Source organism: Homarus americanus, unplaced genomic scaffold (assembly GCF_018991925.1).
Source record: "Homarus americanus isolate GMGI-L3 unplaced genomic scaffold, GMGI_Hamer_2.0 scaffold28, whole genome shotgun sequence".
NCBI lineage: Eukaryota > Metazoa > Arthropoda > Malacostraca > Decapoda > Nephropidae > Homarus > Homarus americanus.
The window spans coordinates 9115358-9140742 of record NW_024742238.1 but is presented as its reverse complement, the minus strand read 5'-3'; the positions used below and the strand labels follow the sequence as shown (position 1 = coordinate 9140742).

Genomic DNA, 25385 nt, shown 5'->3' with positions numbered 1-25385 from the left:
TACCTGCGGAGGTTCTGCAAGAAAATATGGTTTGCAAATTTGGTTAAGAAGTTAAAAATTTTAAATATCCCAAAGGAACACAAAGGAACAGAGAGAAGCAATACCCAAAATGCCCCAGAAAATTACTGAAAATTTGGCCAATAGAAAAAGCAGACAAGTACCATTCATCCATATTATCCCTTTAAGTTGACTTGTATACCATTAACAATCATAGATGCTTCCACAGAGACTGTCCCTGCCATGTTTGTGGCAATGCACGTAAAGTTTCCCTGGTGATAACCATGGATGGGATTTATTGTCAACAAACTTGTTCTTCCTCCAACATATAAAATTTCCACACTACCAGAGGCCACAAGAGGTTTATCATTAAAAATCCATTGGAATGTCACAGGCAAATCGCCTTTACGCAGTACACAGTTGACCTGAGCAAGATCTCCTTCAAAAAATCTATCAGAGCCAAAGTCAATTGGCAAAAGCTGAGGTGATTCTGGAAATTAAAGAACAAAGGGAATGTAAATGAAGGCCTCAAAAATGCAATGCAATTTACAGGGGAACTAAGGTATGTAGATATGGCAATACAAAAAAGGTACTGCTTGCAACAACGTTTCTAAATGATTGCTATAATTTTCTATGTAATAACCTAATAACCTACTGACAAGCCAATACCATTGACTCTGAGTTCTGCAGCATACAGTGCAATCCCAGCAGCATTTGTAACTTCACACACATATACCCCTTGATGGTGTGCCTTCACATTGTTAATGGACAGTAAGCTGTTTCTTGCTCCAAGATTCACTATTTGCATCTCGATTGATGGATTCACTTGGGAACCTCGAAAACGCCACATGAAGGTCATTGGCAAGTCTCCCTTACGTGCCATGCAACTCGCTTGGATCGAATCTCCCTCATACACTTCAAAGTCACCAAAACTCACTGGTAATGAGGCTCTGTAAGTTAAATTACAAGAGCCCTGTGGCTTTAGCCATACTAACACAGTCACAATAATATTATAGTACAGTACTGTACAATGTATTTGCTTTTGTCCTCAGTTCACTTAATGTCACACACAAGTTGTAGTTCTTGGTACAGTACAAAATATATATAATGGCTCTGTTCAGTAGTTTGAGTTAATTAAATAACATTCAAGACACTCCATATCATTGCTGAATATTTTCAAGTACCATTTTCCATCTGAATGAGATAACTAACAACTGTGGATACTGTATACGTAGAGAAACAAGAAGAAAGTTTGAATGTAAAGCAAAATTTACAGCAATGTCAAATAAGGTAGTGAGGCATTCTATACTAGACAGTTATAACAAATGCATACTTTCATAATTAATGCTTCCCCAAATATCAATAAAAAGAAAGAGCCTAAACCTTAAACTTTTATCACTTAAGATCATTAGGAAATAAATATCTTCACTGGTTGATTCTGGACTGAGGTGGAGTGTATATTTACATTTCCTTAGAAAGTTACAATGGTATTATATTCATTATCAGTAAGAATATAGATTATCAGTAAGAATATAGATGTATTTCAAATTTGATGAAACATTATCAAAAGTTTATATATTTCAAAATTCCAGAAAAACATTAACATCCTAACTTTGATAAGTATTACTAGAGGTAACATTAAATTCACTGTTAATGTCTGAATATTTGGCAAGCAAATGGCATGAAGTACTGTACATTGTGTGACAAGAAAATTCATCATAGTAAATAAAAGAGATAACCATTTTGTTTGGGGAAATACTCTATGGACATTGGCTTACATCAACTGAGATCTTTTTTTGTTAAGGGCTGTTGATCAGTTACTGTGAATTAATAAAACCGATATTTCACTTGACAAAATTATCTAATTTTACATATTAAACTCTTTTGGAATACGGTATTGAACGACATTGGAAAGTTCTACTCTTGGGTAATATCTGATAGTGTTTTATGACATAAGGGTCACATACATTAGCAACTTGCAAAATTAACTTTGAGAAGAATTCTATGGATCTTGAGACCAAGCGCGATTAAAAAACAAGAAAACAGATGCAGGGACAGACTATAGTATATACTGTAAATTGTATAAATCTATCAAATTAGGCGAATTATAATACAGTATCTGAAGCAATTTGAGAGGTTTTATGAGCAACGCTATTTTTTTCATTCAACTTAATGCTTTTATCTTCTCTGTTCCAAACACTCTTAAGCTTTTTCTTGGCCCCCATCAGGTTCCCATCCCACCACAATTGTCTTAAGCAGCACTATTTCTACATTACCCAAAAAAGTTGTATTAGTCCCATCTCAAAACTATAGACTGGGCAGAGAAACAAAGACAGGGTGTGTCTCACTGAAAAGCAAAGGTGTAGTACATAACATGTATCTGGGGATGACATAGGGGTCCTCCATTTGATCATGCCCAGTAGTGATTACTTTGTTTTTCATTAGTAATTTCTTTACAGGCTAAATTTTCTTGCTTTTACCAAAGTGCCATCAGTAATATTGGTAATATATTACATTCCACACATGCTCAAAATGCTTTACAAAAAATACCATACTGTAGATAATTGTACCATGGATGATCAGTTCAGCTTCGACCTTGACTGTACCAGCAGCATTGGATGTCAACACCCATACACTCCTCTATGAAGACCACTGAGGGGTTCAATAGTCAAGATGCTCGTTTCCCCTCCAAATTCATGAATCTTTCGAGAATTATCAAGCTGCATCAAGCCACCATTGAAGGTCCAAGAGATTGTTATGGGGAGACTACCTTGACTGACAACACAGGTGGCAGGTAATGCCTCCTTCATACAATTCCGTGCCATCAAGTTTAAAGGAATGATGACGGGTGGGTCTGTATTCAAAAATATGGTATGGATGTATAACAAATCATGATCTTGCATGTACAGGTATACAATAATTATATAGAAAGAAACACTAATCAGTTTGAAGGTGTAGCTTTCCCTATATGTAATACTTTAGAATAAATAAATTTTAGAATGAATGAATCATTTTTTGGGGGAGAGGAAGAAAATACATAGAAGAAAGAGTGTTAGTTATTATAAAAAAGACAGTAAACTGGCAAGTCCTAATACTTATTAGAGTTACTACATTGCAGTAAGAAATTAAATTTATTCATGAAGTGTGCACGAAGCCATCAGCATGACTCTCAGTACCATGAACAGAAAGGGTTGCCGAAAACTTGTCATCCCGCCGCATTTGATGCAGCACAAGTATATTCTCCTGAATGGCCATGGGTAACATGTTCAATGGCCAGAATGTTTGATCTGGCTCCCAATTTAACTGTAGTGACACCCATGACATGTGACACTTCTCGACCATGGAAGTACCATCGAATGTTTAATGGTGTATCACCATCCATCACATAGCAGACTATCTGTGTGTCCTTCCCTGACTTTATTTCCCCTTCAAAGGAGAACGGTCGAACTGTGGTGGTTCTGTAAGTTACAGCATTATATTTCTGAATTTGAAAATGTCATCTTTATGAATTTGTTGAGGTTTTTTACTTCAAGGAAGGATGGAGAAAAAAAAATCATAAAATTATAAACTGAAATTATATATATATATATATATATATATATAATATATATATATACAAACCAAACCACAAACCACAACAAAACCACAAAATATATATATATATATATATATATATATATATATATATATATATATATATATATATATATATATATATATATATATATATATATATATATATATATAGTGATATCCCTATTAGCGGAACAATTGGTGCAGAGCACTTCAGGAATGAGAGATTTCCAGTAACGAGATCATCTCAAAGCTGAAATAAATCCTCATCTTAACCCGAAAAATATCCTCATTCCCGAATTTTGGAATTTTATGGTAACGGAAAATTTTCTGAATTTCCAGAAAATGCGCTTGGATTTTCATCTCTCAAACCCAGAAAAACTTCTCATCCCGTAATTCTTCAGAATTTTCTGGATTTTGGAAAATTTTTCTGAATTTTCTGGATGTGCCCTCAAAAAATTTTCCTCAGTCTAAATTTTCCGGAAAATTTCGGCTTTGGGAACATTTTTCCGAGAAAATTTCAATTCTGGCTATCGGAGAGTTCCGGGTTTGAGGGATTCCGGCTAACGGAGATATTACTGTATATATATATATCCCTCAGGAACAACATTGTGGATTATTATGATATTTAGACTGCTGACCTAGATAGATATACTGTGGAAGAATTAAAATGTAGCTTCTGTGTATTGAGTCTAATTTAAATTATGGAATAAATAAATATCTCAGTGGCCAACAACAGCTTCCCACTAGAGGCTGTACAGTACAGTACAGGTGTTGTACTATACACCTGCATGTCCTGTCACTTTTCAATGACCATTAACACAATACCTGTACAGTATAAAGCTTATGAATATCTTTCTTAACAACATTCTGAGGTTGCACATGAATACTGTATCAAGATACAGTACTGTATACCATATATGATCAGCATGAAATGACACTAACCTATGCCGCCCAGAACCTACAATTATCAAGATCAATGAGAGAAGCAAAGAACATCCATTAAAATCTGAGTTCCACTGTAACTACTACGGAGAGCTAACAACAGTTATTATGAATGGCAGCAGTGACATATAATGTTCCAGTTACCCAATTTTACCAATTTTAAAATGTTTATGCCTATTATATAATACAATTCACACCCACAAAAAGGAATGACCAAGTGCCCATTTTATTACTACCACAAAAACTGTAAACCATGATCATCACAACTTGAGAGCTGATAGAGATGATTCCTGATTCTGTACAGTAGTTTTATAAATCAGTGACAAAGATACACACAGTAATTCACTAAAATCAAATCAAACTATAATGATTTGTGCACTCACAGCATGATGCACTAGCAAAGGTTTGTGAGCAGCAGTTCCCCAAGAATTTTACTTAATAAAATAAGCAACACCATGAGACAGAATAACTCAATCTAATGTCCTGATAACAATTAATGAGACAGTTGAGGTCCCTCCGCTTTTCCACCACAATATACTGTATTCCTTTAACCGACCTCAACAAAAAATAAGAAAAATCCATTATACCAATAATAAGCAGCCAATTGAAGAAAACATTACTGTATAGGGTAAAGGCAAGGATTAGGATCAAGTGTTTAGGACAAGTGTTGCAACTTATGATGAAAACTAAACAAAGCAGGCATGTAGAACACTGAATACTACCTACTCCTCACCAAATTCACATATTCATATGCAAATAATTTTAGTATACCGTTCATGTAATTACCATGAACTTGGAGGGAAGCACTGTAGCGGGCTTCGCCAGCGCGGTTGGTTGCTACGCATGTGTACACACCCGCATGGCCATGAGTCACATGCTCAATGTTCAAAATACTTGATTTTTTACCCAGTTTCATTGTAGACACACCCATTACATGAGATACTTCCTGTCCATGGAAGTACCAGGAAATGTGTAGGGGTGGGTCCCCCTGTCTAACATAACATTGAAGCTGGGTATCAGACCCAGAGAGTAGCTCAGGTTCGAAGTCAAATGGCCTGATTTCAGGAGATTCTGGAATTCAGGTTTCAAATTTTTAACTTTTAAAATTAAAAAAATAATGCCTATTCATTAATCCAATGTGCAATTTGACCAAAAAATCTTCATTACATCCTTTGGAATATGTACCTCTGTGTACATATAGAAGATACTAAAAGATAAAAGTGGAACCAAATGCAACGACACAATCTCACGTTTATATCCAATACTGTATCATCATGTGAAAAAAATTATCTTGGCTTCTTTCATAGTATGCTCAGCTACAGTCTCTTTCTACCCAACAACTTTGTGCACCAAACTGTGCAACTCCATCACTGCAAGATAGTCATAGCTGTAGCAAAGAAGATGGTACTGCTATTGCCCACAAGACATGGTCATAAAGCTTTCATTACAACAGCAGCCCAAAATATGGTTTTAAAACTTTCAGCACACATCATAATGTAACTCTTCCACACACAGGTGTTAGGGTGTTAACGAGTCTATAACAAACCGAACTTTATAAACTCTCTTCACTCTAACAACCTCATATTCAAGAAGTAAAACTTTTGGTAATGTGTAAATAGACTGAAGGCAAAGAAATCCACACATGTACAAAGTGCTACCTGTGTTGTCATAGTCACCAGCAAACTTGGTGACATTCCTTTTCAGGACTCAAAAAACCATACCATAAAAAAATAAATAAATAATTGCCAGTTCATCGCTGCCCAACAGTTAGCAAAACTCCTGCCTCATATTTAACAAAACTTGAGAATGAGACAACAGGTCCATTCAAGAATAGCAAAAGTAAAACTGAAAAAATAAAAACGACACAATGAAAGCAAGTCAACAGCAAATGTCTGAAAATAGCGTCTTGCGTAAATTATAATAAAGGTTGTGATATTTCCGTAGAGACCCAGACACCAGGATGTGAAGTTTCAGAGCATCTCCATGTAGAGATATAAATATAATGCCATGTTTAGGGATATCAGATTTACCAGTGAAGGCTCTAGGATATTGCAGGATAGGAGGTAAGGAAATACTCAAAATACACAAAGAAAAACAGCAGGAAAAATCTACCACAGGGAGAATCATGCTAAAAAATAATAATGCTTGTATATAACAACAGTGATCAACAACTGATCACACTCTCAAGAAATTTTAAAATAAATTAAAGTATACTTGGTAATACAGGCAGGAGAATTACATCCTGTATACATCCATATATTACAAACCACTAGAGATAGCTCCTTCAAAGTGATCATGGACTGTGTAGCACAAATATCACAGAATTCGGAGTAATAACCGATGCCTCCACTAAAGGCCATGTATAAAGATCGTTAAAAGATTGTAAATGAAAGATTCATTCACATTACTTTTGTATTTAGGCATTATGAGAAACATACAAAGTTCCTTTTAATAAAAAGAAATTTCTGTTCTTCTCAAATTAATGAACACAAAAACGAAAATTCTAAGTCATTATGATGCAATAATACAGTACAGTATTGTATTTAATTAAGCTGAAAGAAGATGAAAAATGGTAATGCATTAGCATATAGTGTATACAGTACATTGCACAGAGCACTTCTGTACTCACAGTCTAAAGCAACGAAGCATTATATACGCAATGTTAATATATACAAGCACCGATGGTATCTGGGCAACAGTGGGCATACCATTAACCCAAAGAGTTTCTGTATGGTTGGTCCGGCCTGCATGGTTACTGGCTAGGCACGTGTAGGATCCTCGGTGCTCAGACCCCACTCTATCAATGCTCAAAATGGAGGTCCTCTCGCCAACACGCTGGGTGAAGATGCCAAGTTTGGGGCGCACCTCCTCACCATGAAGGGTCCAGCGAATGTCTATGGGAGAGTCTCCCTCTCCAACAACACAGATGACTTGAACTAAACTCCCAGCTCGAATGTGTTCCTCGAAGCGGAAGGGGATGATGCGGGGTGGGACTGATTAAGGACAAACAGAAGCATGTTTACCTGTCCTGATGGAGTCATATGCTGGCATTACATATTCTATAGCAATTAAAAACAAAACTACAACTACTTTTCCTGACATTTCATAAAAGAACCAAAGATACACAGCCTAAAAAACATTTTCCCAAAATATACACAGTATATACAAATTTTGCTTAACCCATAAAGACACCTGTTTTGCACCTTAACAAATTATGTGGGATGAAAAACTTCTCTCCCTATGAATTACCTAAACATATTCCCAAAACATAAAAAAGGTGCTGAGAGAAAACCAGTTTCAACCCAGTATGGTTTCTTTAAATTCAGTTTAAAAAAATATTCAACGTGTTCAATGTAAGGAAAGGAGAAACACGAGGATAAACAGATACTGTATACTTATGTCTTTACTCTTTCAAGCCTTTTTCCCACTTAATGTAGGGTGGACAGAAACAAGAGCAATTACACAAACCCAGTTTCCTCTGCTATGGTTCTCCCCTTTCATAACAAGGTTTAACCCTGTTGCTTCACACAAGCCAGCATCACTCACTAACAGCACATCCTTCCCAAAAATCAGTGGATACCATCCTCTCTGATATTCACGCACACTAATTCTTCCTGAATATCCATTCTTTACCTTACTTCATCCTTCTTTATCTTCCCCTTTCCCTCTTACAATCTGCCTCTGAATTATATGTCAATTCTACTAATCTTTCACCTCCCATTTTCCCAATATGTCCACACCGCCTAATCATGCCCTAATATACTCCCGACCTACCACTTTTTTCACTTCCACATCTCCTCAAGTAAAGTGATGAAAATACTCAAAAGTGCAGTAGAGAGGTGAAGCAGGAAGAAATAAATATGAGCTTAAATGAAGATAGAATGGAGGTAGTGGAGTGTTTCCCATATCTAGGCATGGATGTGTCAATAAAGGGAACAATGAATAGTACAGTACATTGTGGAAAGAAAGTAATGACATATACCTGTCCAGTATATAGAGAGAGTGAACCATTTCAAAGGAGGCAAAGATGGGGATGTTCAGGGGAATTGTTAAGCCAACATTATTATGTGGGTGTGAAGCATGGACTATGGATGCAAGAGGATGAAGCAAACTAGATGCAACATAACTGACGTGCTTGTGAAGCAATATGTGGGGGTAAATAGGATGCAGAGAATAAAAAAATAATAATTGTAAAACATACAGTAAATATCCTAAAAGTATAAACAACAACAACAAAATGGAACTGCAGACTAAAAATTAATGTACCAAGAACGTTGAGTGTAACACTGTGGTTCGACTGGCCAGCACGGTTCGAGGCAACACAAGTGTACATTCCCGAGTGCTGTTTACCAATGCTAGGTAAGACAAGCATTGATGTTCGGGAACCCACCGAAGTGATTGATGCCCCTTCTAAACTGTCTGTACTCATGCTAATGTTGTCCTTTAGCCAGTATAATGTGACAGGGTCATCACCAGACAGCAGTGTGCAGAGTACTTGAATTGACACTCCTTCAAAGTTTTCAGGAGGAATCACAAAGGGCATGATGACTGGTGTTGCTGTGTGGAAGACATGATCACTTAGACGCAACTTGAGTCCCTTTCAATTACAGTACATTCTAATCGCTTTTCTTCTGAGTATTTGTCTGTTCTTTGAAACTTCAAGATCAAAGAACAAATAAGAGTATAAATGACCTTAACGTAAGGGATATCAGACATTTCAGTCAGACCTTGAGTATGTGATATAATGGACGGTGTTAATGTAAGGCTTCCTTGTAGTGATGACACAAACTCCAAAATCAAAACCAGTTATGCCATCACTTATTAAAGTAATCTTCCTGAACATCAAATTCAGGCTGCCCTCGTTTATACCAGTCTAGTTTAATTTACACTGAGATAAGATTCACATGCACGAGGTTACACACCGCTAACTACTCCCTCCCTCCCGCCCTGCCACACTTCTTTCAGCCTAACACAGTTATGCTGCTCATTCTTTGATTATTATAATTTCAATGAAAATTTTACAGTACAATACTGTGCACACTATTGACTTATTTAGTACATAATATTTAAACATATGATACAGCTCAGTTACCCTTGTGCCTTTAATGGTCACAACATAAATACAGTGAAGTATAACACATCAATATCTTCTCCAGTGGATCCGCATTGAACAAAACAAATAATCTTTACAACATTAAGTATAAATATCTTTGTTTATTGTACAGTACTGTACTGTATTAATATACAGTGGTCCCTCGGTTAACGAACACAATTCGTTCCACAGTCGTTCGTTAACCGAAAATTTCGTTAACCGAATCCATTGTTTCAATGGGATATTGGGTAATTGGTTCCAGCTCACAGAAAAGTACATACAGAGAAAAAAAAATGCAGTAAAGTACACTTACTTTGAGGTGTGTATGTAGAATGTTCCTGGTTGATGATGATGGGAATTAGAAGTGGGGGGTGGAGGAAAAGGGAGAAGAGAAGGAAGTGGGGATGGAGGAGAATTTCACCAATAAAATTTTAAGTTCACTAGGTGTAATTCAAGATTATTTTATTTAAATAAACACTGCACTGCGCTATATATGATCAATATGTTAACCAAATTTCAGAATGACCAATAATTTTAAGGTAAAAATGCAAAAATATTCAAGACACCAACAAAATCGATGTTCACTCCACTGTAAACAAAGCCAAACTGACGCCTGATGGGTGAGTCAAGCGACTGATGGATACACAAAAAACTAGTTCCCTGTACTGCATATTTTATCAATATGTTAACTAAATTTTAAAATTACTAATAATTTTAATATAAACAATGCAAAAATATTAAAGAGCACAACTTTCTTGATATTTAGTCCAATGGAAACGAATGTAAACATAGAACAGATTACTGAATTGACAGAAGAGCCCATCAGCTGATCAGCTGATGCTCACAACAAAACGTGTTTTTCGGAAGGATCTCGTTAATCAAAGTTTTGTTCGTCAACCGAATTGAAAATCCTTATGGGAGGTAATTTATAAACCGAAATTTCGTTAATCGAACCGTTCATTAACCGAGGGACCACTGTACTGAATAAATTGCTATTTGTGTTCATTACCAACCAACAATAAATGGAATTAAGATACTTTTTTATATGTAATACACAGTGTTTGATAACCTATCTGTTTGTATTCATCAGATATGCCCAGTATTATTACCAGTATATATCTTAGGTATACCTAGTACAGGTGCTTCTCTACTTACAAACAAGTTACGTTCCTAAGGCTTGTTCATAAGCCCAATTGTTCCTAAGTCCAACTTTACTCTTGTAGATACTGAACATGTAAAAATAAAAAAATAAATGTAAGGAATATTATCACAGAGTATAAGTAATGACCAACACTGTAAGCAAAAAGGCTGAAGCAAACTCACAACTTCCTGTACCTCCTTTCCCAGTATTCATAAGCCATGCCACCCATCTTTCTAATGTTATTTAACAATTGTGCTACTTCAAGCAACATTTATATACAATTTAGATGAAAAAATGCAGCTAAAATCATTAAGGTAAAGGTAAATGGAAGTTTAACACAGCAGTCATTTGCATAGACACTGGCTGCATGGCCTCAAAGCTCACCATAGCAATGCAGACCAGCTGGGACGTTGCCTGTATTGACCTACTAACAATGGAACTCCCTTACTCTGCCCCTCCCTCCCACTTCTTCGCTCAAACTGTTAACTCTCGCACACAAAGAAATGTTTACTCCCTCTGTTTTTGACCATATGATAGTTGTCTTTTTTATAATTTTGTTTTCCACATTAAGTATGAACAATTGTGTGCACATGTAACTCAGTAAAAAAAAAGAGAAGTTAAATACAGTAGTTTATCTACCCAAAATTACATTACGAGTAAAAAAAAAAAAACATAACATAGCTCACAGCTCGGCCTGGTAGCAAGAGGGGGAGGAGGATGTGGTCAGTGATGAGTTTAAATTGGCAATAATACCACCAATAATGTTAACAGATGCAAACTAAAAGAAATTTAATTAAAAATCTTCATTTCTATCAGGTATTTGTAGATTTAAAGTGACATATAGAGTGAATGAGGTTCTGCTCTTCATGTAACAACGTAATGAAAGAATCTTAGGGTATGGTAGGCAAGCCCAGGAGAAAGGAGTTTATTGGTAAGGATAGCCTACTGCGAGCATGTACTGGGTGGCGTGGCACTTAAGGACAAGTTTGTTCGTAACTCTGAAAGTTTGTAAGTAGAAGAGCACCTGTACTGAACATCCGATGTCATAACAGTTTTAAGTTATGTAATGTTGTATTCTCTTAAAACTTATTTCTTTAAAATGTATAGCTCATTTTAAGTGACTACAGTAAAACATCCCACAACTCAAACTGGTAAGGTACCAGATCTACTACAGTATATGAAGCAATAATAATAATAATAATAATAATAATAATAATAATAATAATAATAATAATAATAATAATAATAATAATAATAATAATAATAATAATAATAATAATAATAATAATAATAATAATAAAAATAATAATAATAATAATACAGTAATAATAATAATAATAATAAGCATATTTTATAAACACAAGCAGATGTGTGTGCATACTAACCAATGGGCTTGTGTAATATTTGCTTACTATTACCCTCTCCTGCACATTGTATTAAAATAATATAAAAATTTTAAACAAATATTTTTGTTCAATACAAACCTACCAGACATTAAGACATTTAAAAATATATCTACAGTATACACAATTTGATAACCCCATTGTTTTGTTCATCCTGGACCAGTAGTGTGAGGCGCACCACTCACCTTTCATAAGGTACTGTACAAACACCAACAACTCATCCACCACATACCTATTAAAAAAAATTTTAACAGTACAATATATAATATAAAAGTCCAATTTCCAACAGGTTAGTAGGTTCAATGTACATTGCCCTTATGCCTTGCCATGAACAATACATTACAGTATATGAATACTGTACTGTCCAAATTTCAGCTTCCCAACTCAAAAATTGCCTGAGATATTGCCCAGACAGGCACGCAAGAAAGAAAGAAAACAAAGAATACTATTCAGTATACATGTATTAAAAAAAAAAGACAAGTCACTTTTCCAAATTCATCTTCGTAGCTGAACAATTACCTGAGACATTGTCCTGACAAGCATCAAAAATGAAAAGTACCTGTAACAAACAGTGACCACTAAGTACCCCATTTCAGAACTCATGTTCTCTAGGCACACATTTTGCACAGCACCTAGACAGAATGGGGTAGGAGAGGATATTTTTTTTTTAGTTAAATTGCTATTAAAATATTCGTGAAAACTTATACTAGTACCGAATCATGGTCAGAGGGGGAACTTTGGCTCTGGCTGAGAATGTAACTCCTTGTCTATTATGGAAATCTGTCTTCACCTATACAGCACTAAACTGGCCTTTTCTAGGAACCTAACCTCCAGTGTAAACAAAGCCAACCTGTGCTGTTTTATGTGAAAAAACTAAATGATCCAGCAAACCAAGACCTCGATGCAATAGAGACCTTACTAACAACAAGAGTTCCAAGTAAACTGATCATATACTGTACTAGTCCCTGAAGGTGAAGATGAGTGGTTGACTTGTGCTAGGATATGATGCTATTATCATCCATGCTAGGAATATAGTACCATTACTATTATTCATGCTACAATTCATAAAAGAAAATATGAATCTAAAATAATATGAAGCAAAAACTACAAAAAAAAAAAAAAAAGAAGACAACTATCAACCATTACCCTTCACCCAGAGCTGGGCAGAAAACTTTTGCTGGCCAACAGGATTGAACGCTAAACAAGTGTACATTCCCGTATGATCTAAACCAACATCACGCAGAATAAGAAAATTCATCTTGGAGTCAACTTTATTGATCATGAACTTGGAGGACGACATAAGGGGCATGTCGTCCTTGTACCACTGGAGTGTGACTGGGTCATCTCCAGTGGTAACTGTGCATGACACTTGTAGCAGCTGTCCCTCTCTTACTTCACTTGGAAACTCAAAAGGTAGAATTTCTGGTTTCTCTGCCGAAAAATTTTGAGTAATTTTGATATTAAACTTCTTAGAAAATATCAAAACGGATATGAGTTTGACAAGGATAAAGGAGAAGAAATTTAAGAAAAAAAAAAGCACAATAAATATACAAATTGTAATATTTTAGCCTTATGATAAATAAATTTGTATACCCTTGACTTTAAGTATGGCAGAGGAGTGAGTTCTGCCCACCGGGTTAAATGCATGACAAGTGTAGTTGCCAGAGTGTTGTGATCCTACATCCTGTAGCATGAGGAGACTCATCTTAGATGCTACATTGTTTATCAAGAATTTGGGGGACGAGATAAGTGGGTCACCATCCTTATACCATTGGAGGGTGACTGGATCATCTCCAGTTGTTACTGTACATGTTACTTGGAGCAGCTGGCCTTCTTGCACCTCCATGGGGAAGATGAAAGGAAGAATTTCTGGCTTTTCTGCAGGCAAAGTCCAATATTTAATTGAAAGTTCTTGTACAAATGAATTGTTAGTAGATACATAGAGGCAGGCAAGGAAAAAGGGGGAGAATCATAATCAATGAAAATTGGGGAAAGGTTGTGCAGACAAATAAACAAAAGGCAACCAAGATTTTAAGACGTCACATAGTATACCCTTGACGTTAAGAGCATCATAAGCAACGGCTTCGCCAACCCGGTTGAATGCACGACAAGTATAAGTTCCCGAGTGCTCGGCTCCAACGTCTTGGAGGATCAACTGACTCATCCTTGCTACCACATTATTTATCATGAACTTGGATGATGATGTGAGGGGCTTTTTGTCCTTATACCACTGCAGAGTGACGGGATCATCCCCAGACAACATAGTACATGAGACTTGAACCAACTGTCCTGCTTGCACCTCCGAAGGGAAAGTGAAGGGAAGGAGTTGAGGCTTTTCTGTGGGCAATAAATATATATGCTTTACTGTTTATCATACTGTACAAAGTAAATTCCACTCAAGAAATATCAATAAATAAAATGTGAAGAATAAATTTGTTTTCTTCAATACAGGGTATCCAGGTTCAAACCCTTGCTGAGAGAGAAATGTGAAAGTGATGTAGCACTGTTTCAGCTGGTATTCAGGAGGAGGGACATAACCCCACCAGTGTATTAAATAACAAAATTGCCACTAAAGGTGGACAAAGCTCAAGCCACACCACAAGACAGTCCATGGGAGAAAAACTCTGAGCTATTATGACAAAAATTTACTGAATTTCAATCTCACCTCACATCTTGTTTAGATATATCTACATACTGTGCCAAGTTTGAATAAAATCCATTGTCATTTCTTCACAACTCCCTGACCCAGTGAAGGGACAAGATGGGTCTCGTGCATATCTAGGTAACCCAGCTGTGATGGTAAGGGACAAGAAAAGCTCCATAATACACACTACACCCATTGCCAATCATGACCTTTGGCCTGGACTTTAATGAGTACAGGACTAGTTTGCCATGTTGTATCAGACTGCAAAAAAACAATGATGTGCATAAAGAGAGCACAATGGTTTCTCTTTAGGCCAACTTTACACAAAAAACCATCTGCACATCTCTGAGGTTTGGCTACTGATGACCGAACAAGTGAACAAATGGGTGGATGGAAAGATGGAGCAACTAACTGGTGGAATTCAAACCACCAGTCCTCTTCCCTGGATATCATGAAACTAGGGTTCATACAACATTACCAAATACAGTAACTTGCTGATGTTATGTATTGTATATTCACTCATGACACTTGGCACAGTCATCATTAATTTGTTATCAACGTTTCCTTTTCTATAAAACATTTCAATAATTTACAATCTCGGTTATTACTAAAGTACAACCTTATGATGCATGAACAACTTTATTCATTTGCCGACTCTGTCCAAGTCATACAGCGTGACTCCTCCTCTTAACATAATCAATTATCATCAATCTTCTTCACCAACTTACCATTCATCAAACTTTCTTCATATTCATACCATCTGATCACCAGTTTCAACTCCGGAAATATATAAAGATTTCTCCAATACAAACACAAGTCACTACTTCAATCTTAATCCTAAATAGTTCTTCTTTCAATATAACACATAAAATACTCATATCTAAATATGTATGGTACTGTACTCTTAATTTTCATGTGCAGTAAAGGAATATTTGCAAGTTGGAAAAGGTAAATGACACTGAAGACGTACTCCGTCACGTGGGTTTATTACACCATGCTTTTAACTCCTTCCCATTAACCAAAACTCTTAAAAAACATTCACCTCTTCTTTTTTTTAAATCCTTACATACAAATTTTACTTTCACGTGATCATCTTAATTTACTATTTTCTAACCAAGAATCTAAGTTCATGTAACTTCTCAGGAGTTCTAAACCAACCAAGGTAGGATTACTTACAGTGTTCATCCATAACAACCAGCTGAGGCCATAAAATTAACCACTACTGAGGCACACCACAACAGTACACAGAAAATGCACTGAAAACAAATAGTGAATCAAATACAGTAATCCAAATTTATTATTTTTGTTAACATTGCTGCAAAATTCAACCAAACAAAAAACAAATACAACAAATAAAAAATAAGGAACATATATTGCATATTAACAGATTTGTTACGTCCATGTAAAGTCGGGGTCAAAACATCGCTCCATCCCAAAACGAAGGACCATCGACCACAAATGAAATGAAAACTGCACAACCGCACCAAACAGTCAGTGTAACTTTGGAGATTCATTCCCATGACTCGGTCTCACCACAGAGTGCAAACTTTTGTCTGCGACTGTACAGTACTTTACTGTAACTGAAATATCACTTGACTACTCCTCCAGCCAAAGATTTTTTAGCCCTGGTTTGAGCCCCAGTGTTAGAATATTCTAGACAAATCAGGATCATAAAAGAACTCATCTTAAACCAATGCAATTTCTTCAAAAAAGAAAAGCAGGTAAAAAGTGGAACAGAATATCTCCTTCAGTCTTGACAGCACCTAAGACTGTGTGTGGCTCAACCTCTCACACCTCATAAAGAAATGATAGTACAGTACAGAAGTGAGATTTCTGGCTGATTTCTTTACAAATGTACAATATTCTATAAACTTGCAAGTCTTTTTTATCAAATGAATAGTCACAAGCTACTCATCAAAAACTCAAAACTGAATGGATTGGTCGCAACAGGAAATAAAAATCATATGGTTTGTTTAGTGTCCATTAACACTTGTTTTATATGATTGTATGTCCCTGATGAGAGAGTTTACAAAATCAGAGGTGATGTCCATATTACAGGAGCTGTAAAAATAAATAGTCTATGTATTTTGCCCCTGCAAATCTAGACATGGTACTGATGATATGAGGAAAACTGTCATGTAGCTGTGTGTGTGTGTGTAAGGGCTGTGGTGCACAACATGAAAGTTCTAAATATGACTGGCTAAGTAGAAAGAGAGACACCATCATAGTGGTGAGATACACAGCTGGACAAAGCAGGAGGTAAAAGAGCTTAGCATCAAAACATACTTAAGAACAAGTGGCAAAGTGTGACTATGATAAAACTAAACAGCTATGAGAATATAATAAAATGTGTCATTTCTTAATTTATAAACAAAATTTACCCATCACTTCCAAAGATGCAGTAAATCCAGTTTGACCAACAGGATTGAAAACTTTGCAAGAGTATGTTCCGGTGTGCTCAAAGCTTGCACCCTGAATAATCAACATGCTCATCCTAGAGGTGAGAGTGTTTATCATAAGCTTTGGGGATGATATGAGGGGAAGATCATCCTTATACCACTGCAGGGTAATGGGTTCATCCCCTGACATGATTGTACATGGGACCTGAAGGGGCTGCCCTTCTTTTACTTCATTAGGAAAGGTGAAGGGTAGAATTTCTGGCCGCTCTGTGTAAAGAAAAAACAATTTCTTTTTTATTCAACAAAAATGTATGTTTTCTTAATCACTACTTCAGGATAGCACAGGTATTATGAAACAACACTGGGTTGTAAATGGCAATGCTCACAGTTACTGTCAAGGCAGTAAACTGTATGTCATTCATCCTATAACCTCAATCTGTTGAAAATGAAAGACAAAGGAGGTGATTACACAAGCTACAGCTCCTCTTGTGTAATACACAAATGGACAGATCAGTATTGTCCCACCCGCAATATTCATGATGGAGGCAAAATTTCATTAGTTCATTCAGTAGGCAATAAGGCATCATAAGACTTGCATCCATGATTGACTGCAGGGGAAATGAAAATTAAAATTGAAGTCAATTTATAAATTACATGACACACATGAGGTAACTTTTGTAAGTAAGATCACTTCTAGGAGTCACAAGGTAGAGGACACATTTTGGTTGTGGAGACAGCCAATCATTCACAAAAACAAGGAGGATTTTGTATAGTTCAGGTGAATTCTTAAGTGCCACAATTCTTTAAACACTGCAGCTGTGATTAGGGATTTTACAAATTTTTGAATGAAATTCTATAGAGCACATATACAGTACTGTAGTACTTAAGAGTAGAGAGGAAGAACAGGTAACTGGAGGCTAACTGACATGTAGCAAAGTTATCTGCTACATACGTATACTAGTAATGCTAACAATCTCAATGAGGACAGAACGAAAAAAACAAAAAAACAGACACTCTCCCTACCTTCCACTTCCTCTGGCATCTTACCCAGCAACTAAAGGTGGTGATAATTTTAAACACCATGAACCATAGAAAAACTATATATAAAAAAAAAAAAAAAAAAAAAAACATTTAAAATAAACGAACAGAAGATCAATGATCAACAAATACAATCCCCCAACCCAAGTCCTCTGGCAGGCACACACAGAACACATCCAGAACAGCAGGAAAGTGAAGGGCTTCAATTTTTATTTAGACTGACTGGACTTACTCAAACCTGCTATGACTAGTAATCTGACCTGTTACAACTCATAATCAAATTTGACCAAAGCGCTGTGAAATGCTGGCCAGATTAATGTATAGTACACTCATTGGGGCCACCTCTGTTAGTAAGATGGAACAGACAGTATGAGGTTGGTGTGGGACCGCAACACCTTCCGTCAGTGATGGTGTAAGGTCATTGGTCGGTACAGAAATTGGTCACTGAAGTAAACTACAATACAGTATACCAGTTATGTATTCATGATCACATTAAGTGGGATAGCTAAGTAAATTTCGGCTCAATTAGGTTAATTCAATTTGGGTTTGTTTACATAAGTTAGGTTAAATTAGGTTGTTTTGATTAGTTCAGGTTAGGTTAGGTACATCAGGAAACACAGCAGCTATGTACAATATATTTGAAGTTTTTACACATGTACATGGCAGCCACATTTATATTGTCAGCCAATGAGTTATACTGTATGTGTAACAGGTTCTTCAAGTTAAATACGTACAGTGCAAAATATTTCTGTACATATCAATAGCTGGAGTGATTAGCGATAATTTGGAGTTAAATGAATCTATGCTATAAAAAGATGACATAATACAGAAGGTCAAGTCATATACTGTACTAACACAGGGCCAATAGTAAGCTGCCTGTTGTCATCAGTCTAGGAAATGACAAATGACGAGGATGAAGTACAGTATGTCCAAGTGTTAAAGTAGTACCAGTTAAAACTCATGCAAACCAATAACCCAATTAAGCAATGTATCTTATGACCAAAAAGTTTACCCTTGACATTTAAGTTTGCAGAAAACTGTGTCCTGCCAGCTGGGTTGGAAGCTTGGCACATGTACGTTCCACTGTGTCTTGCATTCACACTTCGTAACAGAAGGATAGACAGCTTGGAATCAATGTTAGTTATTATAAAATCTGGTGATGAATGAAGTGACACATTGTCTTTATACCACTGAATAACAATGGGGTCATCACCCATTGTCACGGCGCACGAAATTTGAATCAGCTGTCCTTCTTCTACTTCTTCAGGGATAACAAGTGGCAAAATGGTCGGTTCAGCTGATGAGAAATAAACTATTATAGTTTTTTTATGAAAGACAACTAATTTCAAACATAAAGACAAAACCTAAAGGGGTGGTAAAGAAAATGGAATGGAAACCTAAACCAAAAATGCCTTCAAGTCCAATACACACAGCACATGCAGGATGGCAACATCTTGATTAATTCTACGCATGTGCCTTACAGTACGAGTGCATGTTAATGTAGAAGTGCATGTTTGTTCGGTAAGTCTAGCATGTTTCCAATATTAAGTTTTAAAGATATATGTGTAAAATATTATACCCTTCACATTGAGTGGAGCAGAAAATTCCATCCTGCCCACAGGGTTCATAGCAAGACAAGTATATGTTCCTCTGTGATGGTCGCTCACTTTCCTCAGAAGTAGGAGACTAAGCTGAGTATCTACATTGTTGATCACATATTCTGCTGATGACGTTAGTGGCATACCATCCTTGTACCACTGTAAGGTTATAGGCTCATCCCCTTTAATGATGGTACATGACACCTGAACCAACTGGCCTGCTTCCACATCTTCACGGAAGGCGAAGGGTAGAATGTGTGGGGCCACTGACAGAAAACATATTACTTAATAAGAGACATGTCCAGGAAAATTAAATTCTGATTTCAGGATGAATGTGTTTTCCTATGTAAAGTTGTTAAATCAACAAAAAACAAAATTATAATCATGCAATACAAAAAAGTAATATTGTAATAATGTCTCCAGAGAAAGACCAAATAGCTGAGTTTCAATGGAACTAAGGAAATTACCCTTGACCTTAAGAAGAGCAGATGACTCGGCAGTACCGACAGCATTGATGGCGAGACAATTGTACATACCACTGTGCTCAGCACCAACACTGCTTAACAACAGGAGGGATAACTTTGATGCAACATTGTTTATCATGACCGTGGGGGATGACATAAGTGGTACTCCATCTTTGTACCACTGGAGGGTGATGGGGGCATCACCTTTGCTCACAGCACATGACACCTGAACTAATTGCTCTGCCTCAACGTCTTCAGGAAATGCAAAAGGTAGAATTTGGGGTTCCACTAGCAGGCATAAAAAAAAAGAGAGCATATTATCCATATGAACATCTCATGGATAAATCAATTATAGTACAGAATTAAGATCAGGTAAAAGTAGAAGTGCAGCAGCAAGCACTCACACAATTCCCCCATACCAACTATTTGTCCTTTAACCTCTCGATGACCTTAGACTGATCTAATTATAATATCAGCTACGAATCAATAACTGATGAACCTATCTGACCCAACCATTCTCAAGATACAACATCAACTGGACAGTGTATTGGAGAAGAATGAAGAGAAATGAAATTAGTAAAATCAACATGTCTCCAGGAGGAGACTTAATAAAAAACAAGTACCATGCAAATGCATTGTATTATCTACAAAACTCTAGTAGTTATCCATATACCCTTGACTCGCAGGCTGGCAGATGATTCAGCTGTACCAACTGGATTGAAGGCCAGGCAAGAATAGGTTCCAGTGTGGTTTTCACCGGCACTACTCAACAGGAGTAATGATAATTTCGGAGCAACATTATTAATCATAAAGTTCGGGGATGATACAAGAGGCATACCATCCTTATACCACTGTAAGGTGAGGGGGTCGTCACCTTTCGTCACAGCACATGATATTTGTATTAGCTGTCCCTCCTCTACCTCCTCAGGAAAAGCGAAAGGCAGGATTTGTGGTTCAACTGGTGAAATCAAAATGAAGTTCAGTGCTTACCATAAACTTTCTACAATGTACTGTACTGTATAAATAAGAAAATGTCTCTCCGTCAACAGGAAGAAGCTCCAGCACTGTGTTACCTTACTTACAACACCAGGTATTAACAAACACATTCGAAGGCCCAAATACACAGTGCCGTATCTGTATGTCAAAAATATTTATGTACAGTACATTGACATTATAATATTATTACTGCACTTATACAATTAAAGTCTTGAAGTGCATAAAAAGGTTAGTAATTACACTACTCCTTCAACAATTGTATATTATGATATTGAACTCTACACATTAACATATGCGTACCAGGGTAAGTATTTTCATAATACACTCCTGTAATGCAGAATACAGTTCTACAAAAAACGATATGAAAATCTGTCACAAGAGCAGAGCTGCAATGAAGAAAACCTAATAACTTCTACCATGAACGGCTTTGTTGGAAGTGTGACCATGACCTGATATTCAGTGCTTAATTTATACTATTTTTGGGCAAAAAGAGTAGAGTACATAGTTCAGAGATACAGTAGATGGTAGAAGGTGAAAGGGGAAGATCAAGGTGATGAAAGAATGGGATGGAGGGAGTAAAGTACTGAGAGCAAGGGAGATGGATATTCTGAAACAACAGCTCACATGAATGAACAGAAAGTATTGAATAGTGTTACAGCAGTTAAGAGTGAATGGATAAAGACAAGTGAAAGAAGTCAGTTTTTGCTCTTTATTCTGTCCACCCTAGAGCATACAATAATAGGAAAAGGTTTAATATATTTAATAAAAAAATTTCATATCATCCCTCTTAACAATAGCATACACCGATTGTTTTCAATTATGTACAAGTTACCGAGATATATGAGAAAAAAATAAAAAATTAATAAATAAAAAAAATAAAAAAATAATGTAAAATAAATGGTCTTGAACCATAATATCAGTGAATGCAAACTCTCTCAAAAGAAGCTGCTATGTCATAACCTAAAACTCAAGATACCATACTGCTTTCTTCTTAAATCTCTCATGTTGGTCGGTAGTGTAAGAAAAGGTACACATGGAAGCTACACCCAAGTCCAACCCTCCCTACTCAGCCAGAGATGGTACCCATAGAATCTATCCTAGTGTTCACCGGTTCCTCTCTCTCATAGAAGGGGAGAGGTATACGTAGTGACCTTCCCTCTGTGAGGAGAACATACAAGAAGTTTCTGAAGCGAGATAAACAATTACTATGCTATTGTACCGTGAATAATCAAAATCAACCCCCGCAATATACAGTACTGTACTAGATATCAAATTACAGAAAAGTTACCGATACAGTAATGGTAAGTACTGTATTCAAAATTGTTAAAAATACAACCATGATATTTAAGATTCTCCTGAACACATATGGATGTAACTGAGAAAAAATGCTTTATACTGTATTTTACTGGATATCTAATCAATAATTAGTTCACAGACGATAGTTGGTAACCGAGAATTTTAAGTTTTACTGAAAGGGAATCAGAAATTGATGAAACTTCGGAAAGCAATTGATTGTTTTTGTAAAAAGTGCCCTTAAATGGGCCTCAGTGGCAGTTTAGTACATTTGGATTATTTTTACCATAACAATGTGTCTCCCATTACGGTATATAATATAAGACAAGAGGAAAAATATGCTTCAAATTTTGTTTTTTCTATTTATGAAAAGTTTTTTCAATAACACAACCCTTTACTAAATTGTGGTCTGCCTGTAGATGCTATGAGGAGTACATTCTTCCTATACAACTGCACGTTAAGAGGCTCATCCCCTTTTATCACTATACAGCACAATACGTACTGTATAGTTGCTAAGAAAACTATCTTTACTGGGGTTTTATGAATTTAGAAGGAACATTATGACTCCTGTTGTTTTGGAAGGGGTGTCACAATTTTTCGTCCGCTGTGTTTCAGATAATTTCTGTAAAGAAAATTTTTTTGATCGATTGTACATGTTGTCTCAATAATTTCTCCAGCCATCACCTTAGTTTGGAAGCTGAATGGTAGAAATCTGGGTTCCACTACAGGGATGCAGTGAATCTATTTTATACGTGGAGACATATTTGATTCCTCTTCCTCACACATACTGTAGAGGTTTTGTAATACCATTAGTTTGGAATGCTGATGATGATGATGATGGGATTTAGAATGGGGGTGGAGGAGAAGGAAGAAGAGAAGGCATTGGGGTGGAAGAGAAGTCACCCCATGGTGCCATTTCACCCATAAAATTTTAGCTCTCTGGTTTAATTCAAGATTATTTTCTTTAAATCAACGCTGCACTGCATTATATATTGTCAATATATAAAATATATTTCAAAATGACCAATAATTTGCTTGGAAACACAGAAAAAAGCATTTAGTTGAAGAGAGTCTCAAGCAAGATGTTACCTCCAGTGAAAACAGAGATTCTGTTTGCTGTGTTAAGAGGCTGGATGCCGCGCATTAAACTAGTCACTTTACCTTCAATATGTTCAATAATTGTTAAAATGACTAAAAATTGAATATTAAACTTTTAAAATTATTGAATAGTATAAACTTCTTGATATTTACTAAAATAGTAAGGAATTTAAGCCCTAGAACCGATTAATGTATTGGCGGACTATACTAAAGCTGGTTGAAGGAGCGAAAACATGTTGACAGAGTTGATTCATTTTTTCGTTAAAATTGAAGATCTAAAGTTAAAAAACAATGTCACTGTACTGTACTAAACATTAAAAAAAATTTCAACTCAACATTTTAACATACAGTATCTAAAACCCCTCTGCTCTAATGGGATATACTGTATACGGTAGTAAACCAAAGCAACTCACTAGAGTATAATGCTCTCTGTCTATAAAGGTGGATACTGTATAATACAGTATTCACATTGAAAAAATGACCAATCTGAAATCTATCTGGTGGTTAATGATAAAGAAAAGTCAAATTGCCCCCATTGAAAAAATTAGCAATTCTATTTAACAATACAAGAACCATAATTGGCTTCTCTTTTTTAAATCCCTCCCATCACGAGAACAACACTGAAGAATCTTCACTGCATTTCAGCATTATATGTAAACACTCATTTCCAAGAAGAAGCACTGTCGACAGATCTACCAAAAGAACCATGCTAAGTACTGTTATGATTTAAGTGCATCATACGTGTTTAAAGAGGACAAAGTAAAATAAACATAAAGCTACTCTGCATTTCATTAATTTCATACCCTTCACATTTAATGTTGCAGAAACTTCAGCACTTCCTACTAGGTTAGAAGCACTACAGGTGTATGTGCCCCTGTGTTCTGCATCCACACTTCTTAATAGGAGAATAGATAACTTTGAATCCATGTTGTTAATGATGAAGTTGTGTGAGGACTTGAGAGGCAGATGATCCTTGTACCATTGAAGCATAATTGGATCATCTCCACGTGTTATGGCACATGAAACCTGGATCAATTCTCCTGCTTCAACTTCCTCAGGGAAGGTAAACGGAAGAATTTTCGGCTCCTCTGATAAAGGACACAAAAGCTACACCATCAATTGTGTTTTACTCTCTTAAAATATAACTAAAACTTGAGTCTCCAAAAATCTATAAAACTGAAATACACAATAACTCATCCAATATCCATGAAAAAACTAAGAAGACAAACAACAAACCCATGACTTCTGAACCCCATCACTCAATCCTCGGTTCAACTTTTAGATTACATACAGTGTAGTCTTCTTGAATTTAGCTGGTTATCTCTAGTTAGGGGGAGTTTAAAGCACTGCATGATATAAGCTATAAAGACACACCTAAAACAGTTTTCACCATGTCATCCTGGCTTTGTAAAAACTGACCACATTCTCGTTCAGATATCCTTTAACATAATAAAAGTCAACTAACCATCATCCAACATAACCAAACTACCGACAGAGCCAACACAGACCAGGATGTTCTTAAGTCGGATTTGTACATAAGTCAGAGCACATGCTATGTGTATACCATACTTACAGAACAATGTTTAAAATCCCACTATATCATAGCCCAACCACTATATCATAGCCTAAGTCCTTATATACTACTCAAGTCACTTAATTTGAGACAAAAGAAGAAACAGAATGACAAAATACAGTAAATGAAAG

General features: G+C 36.1%; 1 protein-coding gene across 50 annotated transcripts in view; it reads right to left on the bottom strand.

Moving 5' to 3' along the window:
• Positions 1-25385, bottom strand: part of LOC121876609 (Down syndrome cell adhesion molecule-like protein Dscam2) — a 254991-nt gene that overhangs the window by 82610 nt on the left and 146996 nt on the right. The gene's annotated exons all lie outside the window — the stretch shown is intronic.